This window comes from Herpailurus yagouaroundi, unplaced genomic scaffold, assembly GCF_014898765.1.
Source record: "Herpailurus yagouaroundi ecotype Mexico unplaced genomic scaffold, PumYag 211, whole genome shotgun sequence".
Classification (NCBI taxonomy): Eukaryota; Metazoa; Chordata; class Mammalia; order Carnivora; family Felidae; genus Herpailurus; species Herpailurus yagouaroundi.
The window spans coordinates 1499334-1510646 of record NW_024412442.1 but is presented as its reverse complement, the minus strand read 5'-3'; the positions used below and the strand labels follow the sequence as shown (position 1 = coordinate 1510646).

General features: G+C 40.2%; 1 non-coding gene across 1 annotated transcript; it reads right to left on the bottom strand.

Moving 5' to 3' along the window:
• Window positions 1-1195: 1195 nt before the first annotated feature.
• LOC121016613 (U6 spliceosomal RNA) lies at window positions 1196-1299 on the bottom strand. The gene has a single exon (XR_005784382.1). It is a non-coding gene; the product is annotated as a U6 spliceosomal RNA (small nuclear RNA).
• Between the last annotated feature and the right edge of the window lie 10014 nt (window positions 1300-11313).

The following is an 11313-nucleotide window of genomic DNA, read 5'->3' as shown; positions in this document are numbered from 1 at the left end:
CCCTGTATGTCTTCTTTGGAAAAATATCTATTCACGTCTTCTGCCCATTTTTTAAGTGGATTGTTTGGGCTTTCAGTGTTAAGTTGTATAAGTTCTTTATAGACTTTGATTACCAACACTTTATCAGATATGTTATTTGCAAATATCTTCTCCCATTCTGTTGGTTGCCTTTTAGTTTTGTGGATTGATTCCTTCACTGTGCAGAAGCTTTTTATTTTGATGAAGTCCCAATAGTTTCTTTTTGCTTTTGTTTCCCTTGCCTAGGAGACTTATCTAGAAATAAGTTGTTACAGCTGAGGTCAGAGAGTTTACTGCCTGTGTTCTCCCCTAGAATTTTGATGGTTTCCTGTCTCACATTTAGGTCTTTCATCCATTTAGAATTTATGTTTGTGTATGGTGTGATAAAGTGGTCCAGTTTCATTCTGTTGCATGTTGTTGTCCAGTTTTCCCAGCACCATTTGTTGAAGAGACCGTCTCTTTCCCGTTGCCTATTCTTTTCTGCTTTGTCGAAGATGAATCGACCATACAATTGGGGGTTCCTTTCTGGGTTTTATGTTCTATTCTATTGATCTATGTATCTATTTTTGTGCCAGTCCCACACTGTTTGAAACTAAGGTTTGTGATATAACTTGAAGTCCAGATTTGTGATGCCTCCAGCTTTGCTTTACTTTTTCAACGTTGCTTTGGCTCTTTGGTTTCTTTTGTGGTTCCATACAAATGTTAGGATTCTTTGTTCTAGCTATATGAAAAATGCTGTTGGTATTTTGATAGGGATTGCTTTAAATCTGTAGATTTATAGGAATTTAATATAATATATTAGACATATAATATAGACATTTTAACAATATTCCTTCTTCCAATCCTTGAACATGGAATGTCTTTCCATTTCTTTTTGTCGTCTTCAGTTTCTTTCATCTGTGTTTTGTAATTCTCAGAGCACAGGTATCTCACCTGTTTAGCTAGGGTTATTCCTAGATATCTTATTGTTTTTGTCCAATTTTAAATGGAATTGATTCCTTAATTCCTCTTTCTGCTGTTTCATTACTGGTGTATAGAAACGTGACATTACTGAATTGATGCATCCTAGCAATTTTTTGGTGGTGTCTTTTGAGTTTTCAATATAGGATATCATGTCATCTACAAAGTGTGCAATTTGTATTTCTTCCTTACTGATTTGGATGCCTTTTATTTCTTTCAAAATACACAACATTTCATGAATTTGCATGTCATTCCTGTGCAGGGGCCATGCCAATCTCTGTATCATTCCAATTTTAGTATCTGTGCTGCTGAAGTGAGCACTATTTATCTTCCAGTGAGCTTGGTAATTAGTATCTTTCAGGGAGTTTATCAATTTTATATATAAAAATTTTTAATGTATTGGTATAAAGGTTTTTATAATATTCTCTTAAACTTATCCTGTCGGTATATTTTCTAGTGGTGTCTCCTTGCTCGTTCCTGATTATCGGTTAAGGTTGTCTTCTCTGTTTTGCTGATCAAAGTGGGTAAAGATTTATCAATTTGATGCATCGTCTCAAATACTCGGCATTTAGTTTCACTGACTTTCTCTACTATTTTTCTGTCACATTTAACTTATTTCCACTTTGATCTTCACTGCTTCTATTCGTCTTGGCTTCAATTTGCTCATCCTTTTCCAGTTCCTTAGAAGAGGAATCTAAGAGCATTGATTTGAGACCTATCTTTTCTAGAATTAACATTTAATTCTAGATTTGCCTCCAAAGTGTCACTTTAGCAACATTGCACACATTTTCATATGCCACGTGTCCATTTTTACTAAGCTCAAATAGTTTTAACTTAATCTTTGAATGTTTTCAGTGGACAATGAGTTATTTCGAGTTGTGCTATTTAATTTCCCAGTTTGGGAGACTGGCCACAGGTCTTTCAGTTACTGATTTCTAATTCGGTTCTACTGTTTAACGGAAGGGTACTTTGCATGGCCTTAAATCTTTTTCCATTTTATAGATGCTTGTTTGAGGGCACAGAATATGATCTATCTTGAATGATGTCCTCTGTGTACTCGGAACACAGTAATAATAAGGGTTTTAATGTGATTGATAATCATAACATCTGTGTCACTTTTGATGGACACATTTTCTCTTTTTATGGTTTCACTTTCCTCCTTCCTGGCAGCTTAGTAGTTTTTAATAGGATGCCCGTCACTGGGAATTGTATCGTGCTCCTTGCTGAATTTTAGAAAGATATTCTCAGTTCGTTTTCAGACATAGTTACGCCAGTTTTCCTCTAGAGTCTTGCTTCTAAGATGTGCAGGGAAGGCTGGAGCTGTTTTCTGTCTAGGGTTAATCACTCCCTTTACTAAGGCCAGACCTTTCTTTACACCCTAGCCACTGCCTGCTGGATCAAGAGGTTTTCTAGACTAACAGTTGGGAAGAGGCCCTACTCCAAGCCCTGCACCTCTGGGCGTTTACACCTTTATTCCTTTTTGGTGGCTCTTTCCACCACCTTGAGGGCTTTCATTTAATGAACATGTTAATCAATACTTCACGAAACACCTGAGGGCGTTTCTGGAGATCTCTGGAAGTCTATCTTTATACTTCTTTCTCCTCTCAGTTACTTGGTTGTGGAAATCCTGGTTGTCCGATCCCCCCGCCCCCAACCAGGCTCTTGGCTCTGAGTTCTCAACTCAAGGAACATACTGGATTCACCTGGGTCCCTTGCCCATATGCCTGGGCGATGATAAAGCTCACCTCGTTTTTATCTCTCATCTCTCGGGAAACACTGTCCTTTGTTTCCTGATAGACAGCATCCTGAGAAGCATCAGTTCATATACTTTGCAGCTTTTCAGCAGCCCAGTAAATTTCAACGCTAATCGCCTACCTTGCCCAGAAGTGAAAGTCGTACATCTTATTTGTCAATGCTTGAGGTTGAGATAAACTATTGAAATGATTCCATTTAAAGTGTGAAAACACTGAGAGAAACTTCACTCTAAAAATATTTAGTACAGTGGCTTCCCTTATTCCACTGTAGGGAATACTGTAAGGGGTAGGAGGAGGGAATTAATCTAACGAGTTAATATGTTTCTATTTCCAAGCACTCGACTGTATTAATCTTGCAATGCGTGTGAAAGAAATCATGTATTTTACAAGTACTTGGTGCTATACAGTTAGATGCATTCTTGACAATATGCCAAGTTACAAAAATCTGGTGTGTTTCCTACCTGAACGCATCTTTACATAGCCTGAAAACTTTGTAGAAAGCAATTATTGTATGTTAATTGTATTCAATTAAATAAGGTATAATTATCTAGTTCTAATTTGTATCATTTATATTAAAATAATATACGGATGATGCTTTTTAACTGCTTCTTGACTTGATGTCTATGTATGTTATTGCTAGAATAATTACGAGTATTCAGATGTGGGTAAAGATGTTAAAATATACCGAATGAATTCAGATGTTGAAGCAATTAATGGTAATCCAATTATTTCCTTTAAAAACTGAAAAGATCAGATCCAAATAAATAAAATGTATCCTTTTTAAAACTGCAGTTGCCTAGTTTTCCCATTGCATCTTACTGGATATTATGAATGTTCTTTTGAGGAAGTCAGTGCGATTTCCAGTAACATGAGACATCAAACCAGAGGAAAAGGGAACCATCTTTGTTTCTCGAGCTTTTGTTGATGTTGTCGCTGCCGTTTTGCGTATTTCTGTTTTATGCCAGGGGACTCAGCCAAATAGCTGCCTCAGCTGAAAAGGGGAAATGCAAACGGTTCAGCCTTGGTAAGAAAACTGAAATCCCACAGCGCAATCGACCCTCTATCTTCCCGTGTATGGACGGCGAGTAGGTCATCTCTAAAAGCTACAAAGAATCATGGGGACTATTAATAAGCCTTAGTAGATGGGGGGAGGGGGGATCAACTTATGTTACTTATGCAAATAAATAACAACTTAAGTAAACACAGAAGTGTGGTTTTAGTTGGCAACTTGGAGTATTATTTGCTTTCTGAATTCTCATAACTTGAATTTAAAGCATCTAAAACTGTTTAGCTCTTGAATATCAACCTACCAGCACTCTTAAAAAAAACCAACTTTAGCATTAAAAAATTAAATGGAAACATGTATAAACTTGTGACTGTGTGGTCAATTCTGAGAGCTCAGTCCTTGGCTATAGTTGTACCTATTTGTTCCTACCTTGCATGTAGATCATGTTGGTGTTTGGAGTTTTATGCTATAATTAAGTCAAAAATATATATGATTGTTTAAAAAGGCTTTCCTGAAAAGAAAATAATTTTGTATCCCAAGAATAATATAATGAATAAATTCATTCAACAATTGTTTTCTGGAGTTTAATATGATTTCACATATTACATATTAATTAATTCTACTATTTCCTATGAATAGCTTAACATGCCATCTAAAGTGCTTATTTAGAAGTATGTCAAAACTACTATATTTAGATATTCTCACCTCTCTTCATATAATTGTTTTTATTATCTTTAGCAAAAATACCTACCATTTACTAAGTGCCTAATATATGTCAGAAGATTTTATCTTTACCTCCATTCATCTTTAAAAGGAAACTTCTGGGGCGCCTGGGTGGCGCAGTCGGTTAAGCGTCCAACTTCAGCCAGGTCACGATCTCGCGGTCCGTGAGTTCGAGCCCCGCGTCGGGCTCTGGGCTGATGGCTCAGAGCCTGGAGCCTGTTTCCGATTCTGTGTCTCCCTCTCTCTCTGCCCCTCGCCCGTTCATGCTCTGTCTCTCTCTGTCCCAAAAATAAAATGAAACTTCTTACAGAAGAGGAAAGAGAATAAGAATCTGTCTCTACTGGATGCCCTAGGAAGCACCCTGGGGGAGATTATCCCATTCCAGGAACAGCTCACTACATAATCAAACTGCCTCACTAATGCCTGAGGACAAGGAGAGGACGACGTGGGGACCAGGAGAGGACGATGTGGGGACCAGGAGAGGATGACGTGAGGACCAGGAGAGGACAACGTGGGGACCAGAGGAGGATGACGTGGGGACCAGGAGAGGACGACATGGGGACCAGGAGAGGACGACATGGGGACCAGGAGAGGACGACGGACGTGGGGACCAGGAGAGGACGACATGGGGACCAGGAGAGAATGACACGAGGACCAGAAGAGAATGATACGAGGACCAGGAGGGTGACGTGAGGACCAGGAGAGGGTCAGCTCACTGTGGAATAGCTTCTGCCATTCTCAATTATTTTTCATAAACACGAAATAAAACACTGTGACAGACACACGTCAACAGTGAACTGTCAAGTAAATGGGTACCGCCGTGCTTCTGGGGAGGTTATTTTTACCTAAGAAGGAGATAGGCGAGGACTTCCGACTCTATCCTCGCAAAGCCGTCTTCCCGAGATGCATGTTTCCACACAAGTCGGCACCGTTGTGGCATCCAAGCTGCTAGTTGCAAAGTCCCCTGCTTTGGGCCAGGCTGGGGCTCCACGGCACAGCCAAGCTTCCTGATTCCCAGGGTGCCCCCAAGATGGTGGCAACTACCGTGAATCTGTTCTGCCATGTTTCTTTAACTCTGCCCCCGGGCTCCACGTGCCCACCATGATGTACCTGTGCTGCAGTGTGACCTGCGAGTGAGGGGGTGGTGAAGGATCTAAGAATTATTTTTTCTCACTGTCGATTTTATTTCTCCTACTCAGTATTAATATGGTGTCGAGTACTATACTGAGCAACATGAAGCCATAATTGCATTTATGCCTAATGTCTTTAATCATATAGTGATGATTACAACCCATATTTTATGAATGAGCACACTGAGGACGGATGGATTCAATCACTTACATCAGGCTACGTGGCTGAAAATGCCGGAGCAGGTTTTGAATACGAACCTCGGACTCCAATGTTAAGCTCTTAAAGTCGACATATTGCGTAAAATTTTCCATGATCCTCGCTGATATTTTCTTAAGTACAGTCCAAACTTATGCGTCTATGATTGCCAGGAATAAGAAGTTCCATAAAAACCCTACCCTAAAAGACATCTTTAATTTTGAAGTATATAATACAGTCCAGTCAAGTTGTTGCAGATGGCGGGATTTCCCTTTCTTCAGGCTGAATCATATTCCACCGCATATATGGTACACTGTTAGCTGCTCATCCTCTGACACTCTTCAGTTGTTTCTTCATCTTGGCTGTTGTGATTAATGTGGCAATAAACATGGGAATACAGATATCTTTTCCAAACACTGGTTTTATTTCCTTTGGATATACACCCAGAAGTTGGATTGGTGGGATATTTTCAATTTCTGTTCTGTTTTCAATTTCTTGAGGAATCTCCACACTGTTTTCCATAGTAACTGAACCAGTTTACATTCCTACCAACAAGGAACAAGTTTCCTTTTTCTCTACATCCCCACCAACACGTTAACCTCTTTTCTAACGACAGTCATTCTGACAGGTGTGAGGTGACACCTCATTGCGGTTTTGATTTGTATTTCCCTGACGATCAGTGACGTGTAGCATCTTTTCATGTGTCTGGTGACCATCTGGACGTCTTCTTTGGAGAAATGTCTATTCGGTTTCTCTGCCAATTTTTTAATCAAATTTTTTCTTGAGTTGTAGGAGTTCCTTACATATTGGGGATATTAACCGCACGTCAGATCTATCATTCGCAAATATTGTCTCTCATTCTGTAGGTTGCTTTTTCATTTGGTCAGCGGTTTCCTTTGCTATGTAGAAGCTTTTGGGACTGATGTAGTCCCACTTGTCCATTTCTGCCCTTGCTCCTTATGCTTTTGGTGTCATAGCCAGGAAATCACTGCCAAGACCAATGCCAAGGAGCTTTTCCCCTGTTTTCTTCTAGCAGGTTTATGGTTTCAGGTCTTACATGTATGTCTTTTAATCCCTTTTGAGATAACTTTTGTGGGTGATGTAAGATAGACACTAGATTGCAAATGTTCTCACCACAAAAAGAAATGATAGCTACCTAAGATGATGGAGGTGTTAGGGAACCCTACACTGGTAATCATATTGCAACATACACATGTATCAAATCAATACCTTGTGCACCTTAAACTTACATAATGTTACATGTCAATTATAGATCAATTTTTTTTTTATTTTTTTTTCAACGTTTATTTATTTTTGGGACAGAGAGAGACAGAGCATGAACGGGGGAGGGGCAGAGAGAGAGGGAGACACAGAATCGGAAACACGCTCCAAGCTCTGAGCCATCAGCCCAGAGCCCGACGCGGGGCTCGAACTCACGGACCGCGAGATCGTGACCTGGCTGAAGTCGGACGCTTAACCGACTGCGCCACCCAGGCGCCCCTATAGATCAATTTTAAAAAGACATCATCAGCTCAGTAATCTTACCTCATTTCTTAGATTTAGGGCCTCAATTTTTCGTTTTATAAAAAAAATCAGTTCCTTATTAATTTATATTAACCTCTGGTGGAGTTAACATCTCATATTTTATTTTTTTTTTAATTTTTTTTTCAACGTTTATTTATTTTTGGGACAGAGAGAGACAGAGCATGAACAGGCGAGGGGCAGAGAGAGAGGGAGACACAGAATCGGAAACAGGCTCCAGGCTCCGAGCTGTCAGCACAGAGCCTGGCATGGGGCTTGAACTCACGAACCACGAGATCATGACCTGAGCCAAAGTCAGATGCTGAAACCACTGAGGCACCCAGGCGCCCCAAAACCCTTCGATTTCAATAAGCTCCTTCTGCACCTAATTTAGCTGTTTGAAAATATCTTCCAAGTATACATATTCTTATATCAAAATTTAAGAATTTTGAAAAAATCCTCAAATTTCCTCACAATGAATAGGATTTTCTTTTGAAAGGGATGAATTCAGAGACTCTTTGAACTCTCTTATACACTGTCCACTTCTACACTGGGTATTAGGTTTCTTTAAATTAGGTTCGTAAGACAATGAATTAAGTCAAAGAATAACTATTTAGTCCCGTTGTTGAATATAATGAATTTATGTTTATTTCTATAACTTTCTCTCTCTAAATAGATGGCTTAAGCCATAATGTACTTTGTTTTCATATGTTCTAGGTTACAAAATCTGAGTTAATTCCTCTGCCTACTTTAATTCAGTCTTTAAACTAACCCTAGGGACTGACTGCAACAGTTTATACAAATTCTACAGCCAACATTTGCTCAAATAAACAAAAAATGAAGTCCCATACCCAATACAACATGCGTCACTGGCTGTTCTCCAAGGTCTCTGATTCTTTTCACAAATTAATTGTTATATGCAATATGATGTGTGTATGTGTTGTGTGTGCATGTAAAATAGGGTAAAAAAAAAAAGTAAAAGGAAGACAGGATTAGAATTGTTTTGATCAGAGAAGAAAAACTAAGTCAATATTAGGCAACCACGTTCATTTTGCAATTGTTCCTGCTGACTGATTTTAATTGGTTGGTTCTTTGTAAAAGGCCGGCTAGATTTGCAAACAATGACTATTTTAAACAGATGACTTTCTAAACACCCTCTTCCACCTGATAATTTAGAGCAAGCTCAAGTTGCTAATTTGGCCATTTACTTGATTGAGGAGAGAAGAGACTACTGTAAAAACTCTCGTGCAATTCTAATTTTTTTAAATGTTTTTCTTTGAGAGAGAGAGAGAGAGACAGAGTGTGATCTGGGGAGGGGCAGAGAGAGAGGGAGACACAGGATCTGAAGCAGGCTCCAGGCTCCTGCAAACCGCAGGGTCATGACCTGAGCCGAAGTCCAACACTTAACCAACTGAGCCCCCCAGGCGCCCCTCCGGTGATTCTAACTAAAACAACACGACGCGGCATCCCTGCATAGCTCTGATCGAAAATGTCTGGGAGAAAAGGCTAACCTGAAGGTAAACTAACTGAATGATGTATGACTATAGAGTTCAGAACATGGACGGACGTTGGGTTTGCTTCTGAAACCCGAAGCTGCCAGAGATCGGCACTATACCCCAACAGCACCCTCGTGGTATGTAATGTACGTTCTATGCACTTCCTGGTCTGCACGAGGCGTTCCTAAAGGGCAGGGCACCTCCGGGAACAAAACACACTGCGTGTTCCATCTGAAAACAGTCACGTATGCCAGCTATCCTGCCAGTCACATAGACTAAGCCACGGTTGGTACTTGAGATTGTGAATACATAACACCTATATTTAGAACTGTGAACCTAGTAGGTTGTGTTATGCAAATGAAAATTATTTATGCACCATGGGGCGCCTGGGTGGCTCAGTCGGTTAAGCATCCAACTTGGACTCAGGTCATGATCTTGCAGTTCAGGAATTTGAGCTCCACGTCGGGTTCTGTGCTGAGGGCTCAGAGCCTGGAGCCTGTTTTGGAATCTGTGTCTCCCTCTCTCTCTGCCCCTCTCCTGCTCATGTTCTGTCTCTGTCTCTCAAAAATGAATAAACGTTAAAAAAAATCTTTTTAAAGATAGCAGCCATCAAGAATAAATTCATAAAAGCCTCTATAATGTAAAAAACCAATTTTGTGTTTATGTCAGTATATGCTACACCCAAATGTGAATCCGTAGCAAATCTTGAAATAGCCTGTTATAATTACTATGACAGCATGCTTATACAATCAAAAATATTCTTGGAAAATCACTGGTTGTTTAACTTTAGTTATCTTTACACCTAAATTAACCATCTATGGAACAGAGGTTGGCATAGTGACAACCTTGATTGTGATGGAATTCTCAAATGGCCCTACCCCCTGGTATTTTTCCGGGGTTATATTATATCACAGCATAGAAAGCATTTTCCAGATGGAACTAGGGTCATTTATCAGTTGATCTTAAAAAAGAGAGTGTCTGGGTAGTGCTAACCTATCACGTGACCCCTTTCAAAGCAAAGAGTTTTGCCTGGCTGGTAGCGGGTGAGGAAGTTTGAGATTCTAGGCCTGAGACGGATTCGATGTTTTGTCTTTGCTGCTGAGATGGAGGAGGCCAGGCCAGGGATCTACAAGCAGCCTCTAGGAGCTGAATGGGGTCCCCAGCTCACAGCCAGCAAGAAAAGGGGGGTGGGGACTTCCATCCTAGAACGTCAAGGAACTGAATTCTGCCAACAGCTTAAATGAGATTGACGGGGGCTCTTCCCCAGAGCCTACAGACATGAGCCCAGCCTAGCCAAAACGTTGCTTTGGGCTTCTGGTATCCCAAACAGACACCACAGCCACACCATGCTGACTAGCTGACCTACAGAACTGTGCACTAATAAATACATGCTGTTTACAGCCACTTTTGTGGTGACACTCTGTTATGCACCGATAGAACACTAACTCGTTGGCCCATATTGATTCTCAATTAATTGTAATATAATGTGTACCTTGCACCTGATTATCTGAAAAGCTCTACATAGACACAAAAAAACCAAAAAGTCAGTTAGAAGAAAACACTTGTTTTGGAAACCTGACTCTTGCAATTCCAAGATCCTCACGAGATTTTGTTCATCCATCCATCTATTCTCTCAAAATATTATGGGAGAATTCTAATTGTCTCTACAAATTCAATGCTGAACAACATCACAGAGACATTGCCTGCCCTTACTGATCTTATAAAAGTGATTTCTTCTTTGCTCATTTAAATATGAGCCAGATGTGATTTGTACTGTATTTTTAGTACTATAAATTCTATGGCATTTCCATAACTCTGAATTTAATTTTGAATATGTATTGTAGCAACATGAGTTTTGATACATGCCAATATATGTTTATCATTAGTGATTCAGCAATATCATTTTACATTATTAGAAATGCAAACAAAAGTTATTATGAGGTTGTGGGGAATAAGCTTAGGAATTCACTGAGCCTGCACGATGGGTTAACAAGGCAGAAAGAATTAGACAGCCATAGGATACTCACACCCAAGTTTGGGCAAACAAGATTAGGTAAACAGGGCAAAGGCCCCCAGTATAGGACAAACGGGGCCAAGGCATCCAGTATAGGACAAAGGTATAGGAATAGGAAATCTCAGGATGAAAACATCCAAGACGTGGCAAACAAGATTAGGTATTCAGGGCAGAGACGCCCCCGAACTTAGTTCAATAGCAGAAACCTGCTTTCAAAGGAAGGAAGGACCAAATTACCAAATTAGGTAAATAGGTAAATAAGGCTATAGACCACTGCTGGGTGAAGCTGCCCAGAGCAGAGCTAATTAGCAAAAGAAAGGTGCCTTGCTGACCCTGAGGTAGCATGCTCTGTCTTGTCCCCAGACCAGTTTAGGTAAACAGAGGTGGGCCCTCGTGTCTACTGTAAACAACCATCGACTCAGTGCCAGCATTTTGTTTTATATTGACCCAAACCCCTAATACCGCATATCTTCCAAACCCCTTTCCCTCACGCCC